Source organism: Schistocerca nitens, chromosome 7 (assembly GCF_023898315.1).
Source record: "Schistocerca nitens isolate TAMUIC-IGC-003100 chromosome 7, iqSchNite1.1, whole genome shotgun sequence".
Lineage (NCBI taxonomy): Eukaryota > Metazoa > Arthropoda > Insecta > Orthoptera > Acrididae > Schistocerca > Schistocerca nitens.
In genome coordinates this window covers 18,082,638-18,100,423 of record NC_064620.1, presented here as the reverse complement: position 1 = coordinate 18,100,423, position 17,786 = coordinate 18,082,638, and the positions used below count along the sequence as shown (strand labels likewise).

At 44.4% G+C, this 17,786-nt stretch overlaps 1 pseudogene; it reads right to left on the bottom strand.

The window, feature by feature from the left end:
* Window positions 1–17,371: 17,371 nt before the first annotated feature.
* LOC126196846 (U6 spliceosomal RNA) lies at window positions 17,372–17,427 on the bottom strand (annotated as a pseudogene).
* Window positions 17,428–17,786: the final 359 nt, after the last annotated feature.

The window sequence follows — 17,786 nt, the reverse complement described above, 5'->3', positions numbered from 1 at the left end:
CCGCCATTCATGTAAGCGTAGTTTTCCAATAACCGTAGATGGTTGTTATTTCTTTGGTGCAGGTGCGTTAAAATTATTATGTAAAATGAATTCTGATAATTTCCTTTCGTTATTGTTGCTTCAGTTGTCCTGGAGAAAACGGGCTGCTAGCGGATAGATCCGCTTTTCATCCAAAGTGTTACATAGTTTACATATGTTGTATATATGTTGTATATATGTGAAGCTTTTCATCCAAAGTGTTACATAGTTTACATATGTTGTATATATGTGAAGCGAAATATATTTGTTTCCAACATTTCAAAGAATTTGTAATATTTACGAGGGCTGAAGAGCTTAATAACGTTGCTTAAGTTAGGGTGAGATGAATCAGGGACTGAAGGATGTTAACCGCAAGTGTGGTTTGTTAGTAAATTTAGTTAGTTGTGCGTTTTGTGGTAGAAGGGTGAGAGATGTTCTTTCGAGGTTATTCTTTTATCAGATTTCAGTTCGTAGTATTTTGGTGTGTTAGTGAGAGGGATAGGTGGGTTGAAGATGGAGAAGGGGAGAACAGTTACGGTATTTCAACACTGTTGCTACTTCTCTTGCCTAAAGACCACTGCTCTCTCGGGTAGATAGCACTTATTATTTTTCTTTAGCACTCGTCTCACTGCGACAGGTTCCATTAATGACGAGTATTTCGTGATTTGATTATTTGGTGCTTATTTAATTTTAAGTCTGCAGTCGGATACCCTTCTTGCCGCTGAAATTGCTGACGGAGTAAAGCCGTGCGTACCAGTTGTTTGCAAGAAGCATAACGCTTGTTCCTCGTACATTCGTATGTCAAATGCTCGCGTATGGTGTTTCTGAAGCGGACGTGGAGAACCAGCTAAAACGCCTAAAGTCCTCTCTAAAAGTGGACGGCCGCACGGTACTCAGTTCTACGTCTAACTCACCTCAAAGACCACTGCGTTTTTACCTATACAGTTTAGCTGTCTAGAGCACTTTTATCCAATTTCTTGTGTCAGATGTCCTTGTCAAAATTTTAATAGCCTTCCCCAATTCTCCTCGCTCTTCTAGGCTGCTGTATCGGCTGCACAAACATGGCCCTACCCATTTCCTCCAACACCACATCTTCCGTATCTTGTTTCATGAAAACTTCAGCAGGCTCTCTCTTTCTGACTCATAACTGCGTGCTGACTTTTCCCATTGTAGCAGCTATAACCCTGGCCCTCATACCGTATCCTTCGATCAGTATCCCTCCCAGTCTCCTGACTACCATAACTGCATCCGCGCATCTCCTTTTTGCAGCTTCTGCTCATCGTAATGATGGTTTCCTGGCCGACATACATTAACCTCTCCAGCCACGTCAACTCCCAAACTCACATGCAGAGATCGATCCTTGTGATTCCTCGTCCCCACCTCCTACTTTCCTACCATCATAATACTAACAGGGAGTTGACCTAGGACTTCATAGAAATGGCATCGTCATCTACATCGTTGAACCAGCCACAACACCGCCATCTGTGTTTTTCTGTAGTCATCCAAAGATATGATTTTTATTGTATTTTAAACACATCACTGTATTTGCTTTAACAGTAAAAAAAAAAAAAAACTTTCTGAATATTGTAATTCCATTAGGCTCAAGAGCTACGGCATGTCTGCTGCCACCCCACGCCGTCCCGCAGTGTCATGAAATTAGACTGGAAGGTCCACGAAACAGCTCTCCGCTGCGTCTGTGGCGAGTGGTGTTGTTCTTGAGAGTGATGTGCTACCATCCTGAGATGCTTCTCCATTTTTATCTCGTGCCACGGTTTTCTTTTCGTACGAAGCCCTCCCTCGGTTCTCAAGTTTTCAGAAGTTGTCTATTGCTTTATCTTGCTTTATCCTCTGCGGCTGTCACGGTGTGCCGTGTCGCATTCTGTATATTTGATGTTGACTTAGGCTGCTTGTCGGCCACAAGATTCCTTCTCTCTTCTGAGCGAGTGCGTTCGCCTTCGGAGGGAGTTGTATTTTCAGGCACCTGTCGGAAGTGTCCGATACAGGCGAAAACCTTACGAATTCGCACAGGTCGGGTCACAGCGCTGTCGGGAAAGTCGAGTTGTCGGTGTTATCTCTTCCCTTCGCGAGCGTGCTGTCTCGATTTGCAGCCCACGAACGCCGGAGTCGCTTGTCGGCAATTCGAATCGTTGCGGGTGACACGGACTCCCGCACTCTTCTCGCACAGCAGTCCTGGCAGGCGAATGAGAGCAGTATCTGCATATCGCACTTTATGGAGCATCTTTCGCAGATAAGACTGCCGGAGCAAGCCCTTATTTAAATACTGCCGCGGCGAGTTCTGCCGCGTGTTGCAAATAGAGAATTTTCACTTCGCTTTTCGTCGTCGTGTCGGTTTCGAATGTACTTCTCGGCGATTTCTCGGCGGGGATGCAAAAGGGCGAATAGTTTATGCGTCCGTCCGGGAAATACGTACACAGTCGCCGCTGCTGTCTAGATCGCCGCCTCTCGCCCTGGTATTAGGAGACAAATGTGCGGCCGCGAGCGCGCCGATGCATCATAGCGGGGCGGCCGCGTACTCTGCCCCTTTTTCCCTTTATTTCTGCTTCTTATTCCTTTATTTATTTCTGGTGCTTCCCACGAGTACACGTCCTCGCACTGGTGTGAAATATTTGGGATGTACGATTTGCGAATTTGCATATTTATTAGGGTCGTCGGCCACGAATGTACGCGACCTGACGCGTACCCCCGCCCCCCAACCCCTCTCCATCCTTCCCCTCGCGCAGGGCCCCCTTTATTTATGGGTGAGAGCTGTCTCGTCCGCCACGCCGCGCTCGCGGCATTGGGTCAGGCTGACCTGGACACGCTCGAAATCTCTCTGCGGGGTACGTGGTGTTCCCCTCCCCCTCGTGCAGATATATACACACGTGCACATTCTGGCAGCGGCGCAGATACGGACACGCAGGTAGTTGCGGGTGGCATTTATAAATTTTTTTTTTTTTATTTCGTCACTGCGGCTTGGGCCACGATGATGGTTGTGGAGCGTAAGGGGGCAACCGAGAGAACGATGACTTAGCTTCAAGTAGCAGAACATGGCGCATTTTGAAAGGTAACACGGAGACACTCGTGCACACGTTTTTCTGTCGCCTTATTTATGCGTAATGGTTTTATACATATGCGCGTATCATCATACGACGAAGGCGGCCCAATTTTAATAGTTTTTCGGCAAGAACCACTTTATTCGTTTTGGCATTGCAAGACCTGTCGAGTGAAATGAACGACTGAGAGTATAAGAACGAGGGAAGTATTTAGAGGCAGCAGAAGTGAGGTTAGCGGAAAACTCGTAACCAAAATTGGATACCTCAAAGTAGCAATTTTGCTCATTTGTAAATAAAATAACGCCTGATGGACGTAGCAAGGATGACGTAAGAAACAAATAGTACAAAAAATGCACTTCTCCTCGACGGAAGTCTACTAGTATCACAGGCTTTCTCTTGGAAAACAATGTTCTGACAATGTACGTTTCTGTAAAAGTGAATTATTGACTGTACGAAAGCCGGAAAAGGAGGGAATCGAAGCGTTTGATACGTCATGTTACAGGAGGAGGTTGAAAATTAAATTGAATTATAAGAAACTAGGAGGGTCTTCGCAGAAACGGCGAGGAAAGGAATATACTGACATAAAACTAGAATTGTAGGGGAAAACCGATATTAGAGCATGTATTGCACATAATTGAGGACATTTAGTGTAAATGCTACTCTCACATGAAAACACAGGCACAGGAGGGGAAATCGTTATGGTCCACATAAAACCAGGCTGAAGACTGATGACCCCGCACCACAAACAAAATATATATACATAAAACAATTGCCATCTCTTTCATCTTGCGCTACGGTCGCAGGTTCGAATCCTGCCACGGGCATGGATGTGTGTGATGTCCTTAGATTAGTTAGGTTTAAGTAGTTCTAAGTTCTAGGGGACTGATGACATCAGATTTTAAGTCCCATAGTGCTCAGAGCCATTTCATCTTGAATATGTGTGTTTAGGGAGGTTGTGGGACAGTCTTCATCGGAGATGGAATATACAGATGTGAAGAAGACCGATGGAAACGCCCACACCGGAGATTTGTCTCGTTTAAATACTACGACAAGAGTAGCTTTATGTGCCTCGCTCAAGATGGTACACTGAATATTGCCGAAAGTGCGTTTCTCTGGAAGGACATTCTGATTTCCCAGTCTAACAATATATTTTGTTGTGGTATTATATGTCAAAGAAATTTTTAATGTATAGTATCGAATAATCTCCTCGTAGGAAAAGCGTTTGTGTAGTATCTTCTGAGAGGGCTTTGACCCTTGCTTTACTTGGATGTCCGCTGAGCGTCAATAGTTAGAGTAGCTTTTCAAATAAGTGGAAGCGTCATCGTGAGTCGTAAGGTGGTTATCGACTGGGTGAAAGCTCTGCGATCGCATTCCACTTCTGACGGCATAAGCGCACCAGCTAAAACATACGAGTCCACGATACTCATAATGACGACGGCAGCAGCGTCCTTTCTTTCTGAAATAGACTGAATACGCTAATCGCTCTGGCTCGCGTCTCCGTTGTCTTGCCTCAGTGGTATTCATTACAAAGTGAGAAGTGAGGTTCGATGATTGTACGTGGTTCTGTCGTTCATACAGTGTCGAAAGAACGAAATATGACCGACTATTGACCTATATACAATGAGTGGAGACCAAACAAAGAAATAGAAGCTTTAAGGCGATGCTGGAGAAGTAAATCAGCAAGTTATAGAGTGTAGTGTATGAGTTTTGCTATTTGGAAGAAAAATGATGAAGGCAGATGAGAATGTAAAATGCAGACAGAAATATAGGCTGTTCTGTGAAATAGAAACGTGTTTACGTTGAAAATAAATTAAAATAATAAAAAGTTTTTTCTGAAAGTATTTAGCTGGAGTGTAGTCTTACATGAAAGTGAGACGTGAAGGATAAACAAGACAGACAACAAGAATGTTGAGGACTAGAAGAGTGGACCAGGCAATCAGCGATGAGGCGCTGAATAGTGTAGTGCAGAAAAGAGCATTTGGGCACATTGGCACAGCTTCACTGAAAGGACGGTTCATTTGAGATGACATGTCGTGAGCAGTAAGGCACTGTTAAGTTGGTTATTGTTGGGAGTGTGTGTTTGGGGCGGGGGGGGGGGGGGGGTGGATTGTAGAGGGAGACGAAGGTAGAACAAAGTTCACGGGTTCAAAATGGTGTTGATGTCAATGATTATGCACAGATGAAGAGAGCTGCACATGAACTGAGATCTACAACGAAAAAAAAAAAAATTGATAAGAACTTGCTGAGGTGCCGACTAATCCGGTTGAACAGCGTGGCAGAACTGAAGTTTTTACAGTCTACTGTTCAGGATAGTCGGGTCCCACGCTTGTTGCAGACAGAGCGCGGTTCGAAAGTAATACAATCACAGTTCTGGTCTGAGATGCAGAGTGAGTTTGAGTGCTGCGGAATGCACTCTTGCGAGTTTAACGCCGCTGCCGTCCTGCCACGCGCCGAGATCGTTTGTCATCGCGAGCCGGTGCGCACGGAGCGCTAAAAGCATTCTTAACCGTAAATGGGACACGGGTATATTTTGCTCCACTTGCTCTCGATTTCCCTGTCTTTCCCCGTTATACGGACCAGCGAGCGTGCATTCAACATTTGGCGAAGATGAAATATTTCCCTACAGCGATCCCTTTTAATTTCGGAGCTGCGGGGGCATAATTTAGATTAGCGTTTAAAATACGCGGAATTCCACGCCACGGTTAAAAATGTTGTCACAGCAGCTGTTGAGATGAGGCGGGCGCAGGGACACACGGCAGCATGGGAGCCAGCTAAAAAGAAGCTGGTCGGGCATGTGGGGTTATTAACTGCCGGCCGGCAGCCGCGGCATCACCGTGAAAAAAAAAAAAAAAAACACGCAGGCGCCCGCGCCCGGATACCTCGTCCGCGCCGAGCGGGTCGCCCCTGGCACCGCGGTTGCGTCACTTCGCGAAATGCGCCGCCCCGGGAACTGGGTTAATTGTGCGCGCGGCACACCTCCCTGCGTCCCCTCTACAGAGTCGTCTTTGTCGCGATTCGGCCCTTTCGTTGCTACTTTTCCTATTTACCTATTCTAGTGGATAACGTCGGAAGCTGTGTGAAGCTGTTTTTCAGTAAATGTCTCCCCTATTTCAACCCGTTGTTTTTGGCATATACTGCATTCAAACATTATGAATCACCTCGAAGGGAACGATCTATTGATACTTAATCAACATGGTTTCAGAAAACATCGTTCTTGAGCAACGCAGCTAGTGCTTTATTCGCACGAAGTAATGGCCGCTATCGACAGGGGATCTCAAGTTGATTTCGTATTTCTAGATTTCCGGAAAGCTTTTGACACCGTTCCTCACAAGCGATTTCTAATCAAGTTGCGGGCCTATGGGGTATCGCCTCAGTTGTGCGACTGGATTCGTAATTTCCTGTCAGGAAGGTCGCAGTTCGTAGTAATAGACGGCAAATCATCGAGTAAAACTGAAGTGATATCAGGTGTTCCCCGGGGAAGCGTCCTGGGACCTCTGCTGTTCCTGATCTATATAAATGACCTGGGTGACAATCCGAGCAGTTCTCTTAGGTTGTTCGCAGATGATGATGTAATTTACCGTCTAGTAAGGTCATCCGAAGACCAGTATCAGTTGCAAAGCGATTTAGAAAGGATTGCTGTATGGTGTGGCAGGTGGCAGTTGACGCTAAATAACGAAAAGTGTGAGGTGATCCACATGAGTTCCAAAAAAAAAAATCCATTGGAATTCGATTACTCGATAAATAGTACAATTCTCAAGGCTGTCAATTCAACTAAGTACCCGGGTGTTAAAATTACGAACAACTTCAGTTGGAAAGGCCACATAGATAATATTGTGGGGAAGGCGAGCCAAAGGTTGCGTTTCACTTAGAAGATGCAACAAGTCCACTAAAGAGACAGTTTACACTACACACGTTCGTCCTCTGTTAGAATATTGCTGCGCGGTGTGGGATCCTTACCAGGTGGATTGACGGAGGACATCGAAAGGGTACAAAAAAGGGCAGCTCGTTTTGTATTATCACGTAATAGGGGAGAGAGTGTGGCAGATATGATACGCGAGTTGGGATGGAAGCCATTACAGCAAAGACGCTTCTCGTCGCGGCGAGATCTATTTACGAAATTTCAGTCACCAACTTTCTCTTCCGAATGCGAAAATATTTTGTTGAGCCCAACCTACATAGGTAGGAATGACCATCAAAATAAAATAAGAGAAATCAGAGCTCCAACAGAAAGGTTTAGGTGTTCGTTTTTCCCGCGCGCTGTTCGGGACTGGAATGGTAGGGAGATAGTATGATTGTGGTTCGATGAACCCTCTGCCAAGCACCTAAATGTGAATTGCAGAGTAATCATGTAGATGTAGGAAATGGGCTTTTCATGCATACTGGGAATTGCCAGAAGAGACAGAATCGCTATATAAGGATCACCTAAAGGACTAAACTGGAAGATTTTATTATGACTAGACAGTAATGAACATGAACGTCACCTTAGATGATATATTGACTAAGGAAGTTTTTTGCTGGTCCAGTTCCTTTGTTGACGTGCAGATGCACAAAGGGTCAACACAAGTGTGGTTTTATGCGGAAGGCACTGGTACCTACAGGTGTCTCAGTGTATCACTAGAGGTGTCGATCTTATATAGCATGGATGGTTTTATGCGGAAGGCACTGGTACCTACAGGTGTCCCAGTGTATCACTAGAGGTGTCGATCTTATATAGCATGGATGGTTTTATGCGGAAGGCACTGGTACCTACAGGTGTCCCAGTGTATCACTAGAGGTGTCGATCTTATATAGCATGGATGGTTTTATGCGGAAGGCACTGGTACCTACAGGTGTCCCAGTGTATCACTAGAGGTGTCGATCTTATATAGCATGGATGGTTTTATGCGGAAGGCACTGGTACCTACAGGTGTCCCAGTGTATCACTAGAGGTGTCGATCTTATATAGCATGGATGGTTTTATGCGGAAGGCACTGGTACCTACAGGTGTCCCAGTGTATCACTAGAGGTGTCGATCTTATATAGCATGGATGGTTTTATGCGGAAGGCACTGGTACCTACAGGTGTCTCAGTGTATCACTAGAGGTGTCGATCTTATATAGCATGGATGGTTTTATGCGGAAGGCACTGGTACCTACAGGTGTCCCAGTGTATCACTAGAGGTGTCGATCTTATATAGCATGGATGGTTTTATGCGGAAGGCACTGGTACCTACAGGTGTCCCAGTGTATCACTAGAGGTGTCGATCTTATATAGCATGGATGGTTTTATGCGGAAGGCACTGGTACCTACAGGTGTCCCAGTGTATCACTAGAGGTGTCGATCTTATATAGCATGGATGGTTTTATGCGGAAGGCACTGGTACCTACAGGTGTCCCAGTGTATCACTAGAGGTGTCGATCTTATATAGCATGGATGGTTTTATGCGGAAGGCACTGGTACCTACAGGTGTCTCAGTGTATCACTAGAGGTGTCGATCTTATATAGCATGGATGGTTTTATGCGGAAGGCACTGGTACCTACAGGTGTCCCAGTGTATCACTAGAGGTGTCGATCTTATATAGCATGGATGGTTTTATGCGGAAGGCACTGGTACCTACAGGTGTCCCAGTGTATCACTAGAGGTGTCGATCTTATATAGCATGGATGGTTTTATGCGGAAGGCACTGGTACCTACAGGTGTCCCAGTGTATCACTAGAGGTGTCGATCTTATATAGCATGGATGGTTTTATGCGGAAGGCACTGGTACCTACAGGTGTCCCAGTGTATCACTAGAGGTGTCGATCTTATATAGCATGGATGGTTTTATGCGGAAGGCACTGGTACCTACAGGTGTCCCAGTGTATCACTAGAGGTGTCGATCTTATATAGCATGGATGGTTTTATGCGGAAGGCACTGGTACCTACAGGTGTCCCAGTGTATCACTAGAGGTGTCGATCTTATATAGCATGGATGGTTTTATGCGGAAGGCACTGGTACCTACAGGTGTCCCAGTGTATCACTAGAGGTGTCGATCTTATATAGCATGGATGGTTTTATGCGGAAGGCACTGGTACCTACAGGTGTCTCAGTGTATCACTAGAGGTGTCGATCTTATATAGCATGGATGGTTTTATGCGGAAGGCACTGGTACCTACAGGTGTCCCAGTGTATCACTAGAGGTGTCGATCTTATATAGCATGGATGGTTTTATGCGGAAGGCACTGGTACCTACAGGTGTCCCAGTGTATCACTAGAGGTGTCGATCTTATATAGCATGGATGGTTTTATGCGGAAGGCACTGGTACCTACAGGTGTCCCAGTGTATCACTAGAGGTGTCGATCTTATATAGCATGGATGGTTTTATGCGGAAGGCACTGGTACCTACAGGTGTCCCAGTGTATCACTAGAGGTGTCGATCTTATATAGCATGGATGGTTTTATGCGGAAGGCACTGGTACCTACAGGTGTCCCAGTGTATCACTAGAGGTGTCGATCTTATATAGCATGGATGGTTTTATGCGGAAGGCACTGGTACCTACAGGTGTCCCAGTGTATCACTAGAGGTGTCGATCTTATATAGCATGGATGGTTTTATGCGGAAGGCACTGGTACCTACAGGTGTCCCAGTGTATCACTAGAGGTGTCGATCTTATATAGCATGGATGGTTTTATGCGGAAGGCACTGGTACCTACAGGTGTCTCAGTGTATCACTAGAGGTGTCGATCTTATATAGCATGGATGGTTTTATGCGGAAGGCACTGGTACCTTAAAGAAATGATAAAATGGCTGTTTCAGGCAGAAACCTCTGTTATTCAAAGGGTTAACTGACCTGGCATCCGATTCGGGTTGGAAGAAAAATTAAAATTAAAATTATCAGAATTCTGGTGTAGTTTAAAAGATGAGTAGCCTCAACTGTTGCCAAATGCACGTTACAGCTTCCTTTAGTAAGCACGGAAGCGTCACGAAGATGATCAACCAATTCCAGCAACAGACGCTGCAAGAGAGGCGTTCTCCGTCAAGGTGTTGCTTACTTACGTCAACAAATGTATTGCTTCGTCGTACATATACCTTGCGGAAAGACCATGAGGATAAAATTAGAGAGATTCGATCCCACGCGGAGTCTTACCGGCAGTCGTTATTGGCCACTGGAAAGGGGGGGGGGGGTGTGAGGGGTAGAAGTGACAGAGGTATACAAGGTACCCTCCGACCCACACCGCAAGTTGGCTTGCGGAGTATAAAGGTAGATGTAGATGCAGATGTAGAGTGCTCTGCTGATATTTTTGCAATTTACAACTTCATATACGTGTGAAACCAGGTTCTTAGCTGATGTGTCGCCAAAAAAATAAATACCGCATCAGACGTTAAGGCAAACCTTCATGGGAATTCATCTTTCACCCATAAAGGCCAATATTGAGTATATATGCACAAACCGAATACAGTACTACTCATCTCATTAAAATTTAAAATTAAAATTCCTATTTGATTACGTTATTTTAAATTTAAGTTACTTCAAGAAGTTTTGGGTTAATTATGAAATCAGTTTTTCATGCAAATAAATATTATTTTATTTGAAGTACTTGTCATTTTTGTTGCAACTAATCCATATTACGTATATGTGGTATCCGAAAGAACATACACCAAATATATATATATATATATATATATATATATATATATATATATATATATATATATATATAATTAGGGCAATGACGGTCAGTGATTCATTCATTGCAGATGCACACTTAGGTCGAACTCTTATGGGAAACAGCGAGATGCCGTGAGTAATGTGGCCATTGAGCAGGCCCGCTATATCAGTGGTGTGTGGTGTTATGTTGAGAATTTGGGTCTGACCGCAGGCGTGCTAGGGTAGTCCGTGCAGTGGTGCTGACCACTGTGTCCGGGTGGCGTGGTGGTCAGCGAATCTGCCTAGTAAAAGTACATCACCACACCCTTCGCCGGCATCGACACTATCGGGCCACTTTCGCGAACTATTTACAGAGGATTTTCACCAACCCGCCTCAAAGCTGGAATCTCAACGAACCGTGCCAGCCAAGATTGGACGATCCCACGTTCCCCTTCAATGGTCAATGATAGAATGCATTTTGTTCTGCTGGCGCGCCAAAGTGGGGCATGGCGCGGAAAGTATTCCTATTTTATTTCACTTCTCTCTTCTCCTCCTCTTCTAAGTTTTTTTTCTCCTTACACATGTTTATCCTTTTCACACATAGCTCTCTATCTGCAGCCTATTTGTTTTCTTTCTCTTGTGCTCCCACAAAAAAAAAATAATAAAAAATGCTGCTGATGGTGAGACTGTATACTCATTTATGTTAAAAAAAACCTTAAAAATACAAAAGAAGGCCGTTGCGGAAATATAGCTACCTTTTATGTTTTACGTTTTCAAAGGATATTATGTTATGAAGAACGTCGTCTTTTATTTTCATACCCAAGAGGTTTTTATTTGTTTTCTTAAAAAAAAAATTTGTAGAGCACTTATAAAAAAAAGCAAAAGAAAAAAGAAAAAAAAGTCAGTAGAAAAAAAAACAAAAAAACACAAAAAAATAAAAAAGTTGGTAGAGCACTAAAAAAAGTAAGCGGGAGACCCGAATTCGGGTCCCAGTCCGGCACAAATTTTCAGCTTCCCCCTTTCATTTAAATCAGTGCCCACTGATTGCTAATGTCTTTAATTCCTTTGTGTCTTAATCCATATTACCCTTAAAAACGTTACATTGGATCGACGATAAAAGTGGACGTTAAAAAGGGCTTCACACATCGCATATATTAAGAGACGCTAGTCAGCAGCAAGGTTGCAACGCCAGAACGCTATAGGGACACGTGGGAATGCCTGCAGAGGGTCGACGATTGGTGTAGCGACCGGCACTTGATGGTGAACGTAAATAAATGTGGCGTGATGCGCATAAGTACGCAGAAAGGTCCATACTGTTCGTTAGACTATGACTGAAAACAGTGACGACCGTAAAATACAAATGAGTAGATTTTAGTGATTGCTACAGAATACCTTTTGCCTGTTATTAAAAGAAGTGTTACTGTTCGGTCTGAAATTTCTTTAAAATCTGTACTATTACTTTTAGTTTCCTTATTTACAGTAACACTTCCACTTGAATTCGCTCCTTGGTTTGTTCTTCTGAAGCGTGGCCTGCATCTTGATTTTAATTCTGTTTCGTTTTCGTTGTTTCGCCTCAGTATAGTCCCTTTGATCATGTTCACCACCAACCTGTCTTCTGGTCTCGAAACTGTGCACTCTGTTTTCCGTAAACGAATAGGAAACTGTAACACTATGAGCCATAGCTATATAATTCGCAATGCACGTTATCCTTTTTTCTAAGTCTTTCGTGCAACAATTCAGTAGCTTAAATGGAACATACGAAAAGGAAAGACAAAGTGATTTATATCTCGTGTAATTTGCTGTGCTGTTTCCTGGCAACGGTTTGTGCAGATCTAGTCATAGTATTTGGTTTATATTAATTCAATGACAATATTTCCTTCACACTTTCAGAGAATCTTTGAATCTGCCGGTTATTAAATTTTCTAGTTGTATGCTGTGTCAGTATCGCAGCAGTGACGCTCGCGACTTGTGGCATCTCTACGCAATGACGGTACATAGTTTTGTAACAAAATATTCTCATAATACCGTACTATGTACTTCTGGCGTATAGATTAGGTGGAACATATTATTTACGTATCACAAGACCCATCGACTGACTTTTAACATTATCTCAAGAGAGCGATACTTTTAACTACTCGTATGTCTTGCTCCTGCAACTGTAGGTACGTTGCTTCTTCTTTTAATTACTAAGTTTTAACAATCACTCCACATGTTTCTGCAAGTTTCGGAAGAAACTTACGTTTTATGTGACGAAGATTTAATTATATCTAAAACTGAAAAGTAGCTGTAATAATCTGCCAAATAAACATGAGCTGCTACTGCAATTTGCCAGCAAAAAATTCCATTTCCAGGGCATCAAACGTACCGCTAATTGCAATAGAAATACTTAAAAATCTAACACGATTTTCAGCTCCAAGAGTTCGCAAACACTTGGTTTTGATCACTTTGGTTTCGCTCAGTCCACTTTTCTTGTCTCGCTCGCTCACGGAACGAATATGTTACGGTCACGCAATGCAGGCAGGCAGTGCCGACCGAAGCCTCAACTCCTGTAGATTTATTGCCATTGTCCATTTCCAAAGTATGATAGATAATACATATTAAATCACACGATAAACTAATTAATTTCGTACAATGTTTCTCGACAACTATTAGAATGGGTTTTTATTGACCATGGCGTGAGCTGGGGCAAAAACACAACAGCTACTTTAATATTGCGTTCGCATTATTTTTGACTTATCTAACATCTTGCTTCATACTGTAAGCTACATTTGTTCAAGAATTTATTCGCGCTATTTATCTGTTTCAGGTAAGTCTGGCCAACTACTTTAGAGCAGAAACCTGAAGACTACATCTCAACTGGTGAGTTACTGTGGATAACAGACTAGAGCTCTGCCGTCACTACAGATGATCTCTACTCATTCTGAAGTTTTACATTTAGCAATGGATGGTGAAATTAGCTTTCCACTACTGTTAGTAGGTACTGCACTGGGATTGTGAATAGTGGAATCTTACCTGAAAGATGAAATTCACTGTTGTAGCTCCTACTTTAACATTTCACAATTACAGGAGATACTTCGTTGCATTTTTGTAGAGCTCCGTAAAAGGCGTAGGTCGGAGGAAAATCCCTCCTTGGAACAGGAATTACGATTCAAATTCTTAAACATAAATTACCTGCAAATGCGTTGTTGACGAATGTGATTGGGTACACAGAAACAGCTTGACCGTTGATAAATTCATCTTCTAGCATTACATATACTGCGGTAAAACATATTCCTTCCAGCCAAACTATTCAGTATCACATAGAAGTACTGGCAGAATTGACGCTATGAGAGCTGGTCATACCTGGATAGATTAGTCGGTAAGAGAGTTGCCCGCGGAACGTAAGATACCCGGGTCAAGTCGTGGTCCAGAACAACAGCCTTAAGTTGTCAGGAAGTTCGAATTTAGCGCAAGTTTACATAAGACAGTAGGCGTGTTATGGAGGGAAATAAAGACCAGCACCTACATATGTATTCCGCAGCTTACCGCACGCTGTGTGGTAGAGGTCACGTGTGTACCATGATCTTCTCTATCATTTAAAGACCAGCACCTACATATGTATTCCGCAGCTTACCGCACGCTGTGTGGTAGGGGTCACGTGTGTACCATGATCTTCTCTATCATTTTCGAAGGAGAAGAGATTTTATTTGTGGGTCTGTAGCTGTGCCCGGTGATGATGCGAAGTTCTAGCTTTACAGTTTGGCCGACTACAAGAATGAGCGGTTTAGAACGGCACTACGACCCCGAAGCTTGTCGCAGAGAATGAAATACAAATAGACAAAAATGCAGCTCTGGAACTTGTCTAAAACAAAGAAATACGTGTGTACTAGGTTGCAGTATGGAGCCCTCTCCTTTTCACCCCACCTTCCCTTTTCTCCTATTCTATTCGCCCATGTAGGAAGAGAAGAGAGACTGTCGCTGACCATCTGTATAAGCCAGAATTTCTCTAACTTGACCATCGTAGCCGTTACGCTGGATGTATGGTAATTTTCAAAACATGTAATCCGCCCCTTTTTAAGTCTGCAACGAAATTCATGCTGTCACTTTTCTCGGAGAAAGCGTGAAACAAGTGGTCACTTTTAAGTCCTTTGTTCAGGCTACAAACAATAATTGCGTCCTTATGTACACAAATGATTAGAAGTACAGAACTGTACGTGTACTTTGACCGTTAGAATTAAGTATAACATGTAGCCATCACGTGCTGCAGTCAGGGCCTCAAGACGTCGTAACGCGGAGTCAAAGAGGGCCTGGATATATTACGGGGGAACACACAGCCACGCGGTTGTAGGCACGTCTACAAAGCATCGACAGTGGTTTCAGGAGGACCAGAACGAACAAGTTGGCAACAGAGCATATCCCCGACGGGAGATGTCAAGCGAACGTGCAGTGCACAGAAAGCAGTGTCACCTGTCGTTCTTCGGAGAGTACTTGCAATTTCCTCGCCACACGTAGTCGGGCGGCAATGTCCTACTGAAACATGGCACGAGGAGGGGCATTGCCTCGGACTCTAAGCTGTCACTGATGTAGCGGTTGCCGTTCAGATTGCTCTCGGCGCGAAGGAGACGAGATCTCATGTTGTAGCCAATGGCGACTCTAAGCGTTACACTTGACGTTTGTCCGCTATGCCGCTCAACAATGTAGTCTGCCCGATAGCTGTCACCACGGTAGCGTATAACACAGTACAAATTGAAGCGGCACTCGTCCGAAAACACCAAGTTTTGCTGTACAGCACCTCAGTGACGGCGTATATATGTTCATAGCAGCCCGAGGTGTTGGTGTTTTCTGGACAGTGGAAGCGGGCGCTATGGAATTCGTGCCATCAGTCTATGCCTCAGTCCGCAGCTCGTGGTCGTGCGGAAGCGTTCTCGCTTCCCGCGCCCGGGTTCCCGGGTTCGATTCCCGGCGGGGTCAGGGATTTTCTCTGCCTCGTGATGACAGGGTGTTGTGTGATGTCCTTAGGTTAGTTAGGTTTAAGTAGTTATAAGTTCTAGGGGACTGATGACCATAGATGTTAAGTCCCATAGTGCTCACAGCCATTTGAACCATTTTCTCCATGCCTCAGCAGAAGACACCGTCTACGCAGACATGTCCATATTCGTCACTGTGCTTCGACGTCGAGGCAACACTGTGGACGAGGCCGTTATGTCGTTTACGGCCACGCGGACAAGATGGAGGTCAGCCCGTGCTGTGGTCACACTGTGTGGTCCGGTATCCGCTTATCGCTGTGTACGACCCTCTTCTTTCCAGTTGTTCAACACACGCGTCGTTGTCGCAGCAGCGCGCCCTGTTCGAACCGCCGTGTCACGGTGCGACAAATCCGTGTGCCGGAGACCAGTCTGTCAGCCACGTTCGAAACCATTTCGATGCTGATATTGTGCACTTTGACGCCTACAGGGCGTACCGGCACTAGCTCTCACGTTTTCACTCGGTTTGACGGCTCTGCGCCGACTGTGCGTGGCTTAGCTGTGACTTGTCCGGGCAAACGAAAGTGGATGCTGCTAGCTCTAAGTGCAGTCAGTCTTAATCACTCATTACAGTTCTACTGTCTATGCATCCTCCGATTTTGGAGTGATTCATACCATTCCTTCTGGGTGTCACAATTTCACAAACAGCAGTGTATTTGGATGAAGACATTACAGATATGTGTTGTTGTTGTTGTTGTTGTTGTTGTGGTCTTCAGTCCTGAGACTGGTTTGATGCAGCTCTCCATGCTACTCTATCCTGTGCAAGCTTCTTCATCTCCCAGTACGTACTGCAGCCTACATCCTTCTGAATCTGCTTAGTGTATACGTCTCTTGGTCTCCCTCTACGATTTTTACCCTCCACGCTGCCTTCCAATACTAAATTGGTGATCCCTTGATGCCTCGGAACATGTCCTACCAACCGATCCCTTCTTCTTGTCAAGTTGTGCAACAAACTTGTCTTCTCCCCAATTCTGTTCAGTACCACCTCATTAGTTATGTGATCTACCCATCTAATCTTCAGCATTCTTCTGTAGCACCACATTTCGAAAGCTTCTATTCTCTTCTTGTCTAAACTATTTATCGCCCACGTTTCACTTCCATACATGGCTACACTCCATACAAATACTTTCAGAAACGACTTCCTGACATTTAAATCTATACTCGATGTTAACAAATTTCTCTTCTTCAGAAACGCTTTCCTTGCCATTGCCAGTCTACATATTATATCCTCTCTACTTCGACCATCATCAGTTGTTTTACTCCCCAAATAGCGAAACTCCTTTACTACTTTAAGTGTCTCATTTCCTAATCTAATTCCCTCAGCATCACCCGACTTAATTCGACTACATTCCATTATCCTCGTTTTGGTTTTGTTGATGTTCATCTTATACCCTTCTTTCAAGACACTGTCCATTCCGTTCAACTGCTCTTCCAAGTTCTTTGCTGTCCCTGACAGAATTACAATGTCATCGGCGAACCTCAAATGGTTAGTTCAAATGGTTCTGAGCACCATGGGACTTAACATCTGTGGTCATCATTCCCCTAGAACTTAGAACTACTTAAACCTAACTAACCTAAGGACATCACACACATCCATGCCCGAGGCAGGATTCGAACCTGCGACCGTAGCGGTCACGTGGTTCCAGACTGAAGCGCCTATAACCGCACGGCCACACCGGCCGGCTTTTGCTAATCTTCTCTGTATCGTTCCAATTTTAGTATATGTACTGCCGAAGCGAGTACGGTAAACCTCAAAGTTTTTATTTCTTCTCCATGGATTTTAATACCTACTGCGAACTTTTGTTTTCTTTCCTTTACTGCTTGCTGAATATACAGATTGAACAGCATCGGGGATAGGCTACAACCCTGTCTCACTCCGTTCCCAACCACTGCTTCCCTTTCATATCCCTCGAATCTTATGACTGCCATCTGCTTTCTGTACAGATATGTATGAAAAAGAAAAGAAACCTCAGTCTAGTTCGTGCCAACGCGTTACGGAGACCTGCAGGTGTTGACAAGATATCCACGTTAGATGGCCCACGCTGTACTTGGAGTGTTTGGCGTTCGGTGGTTAGCGGCCTGTGCTGCCAGCCAGCTCGCTG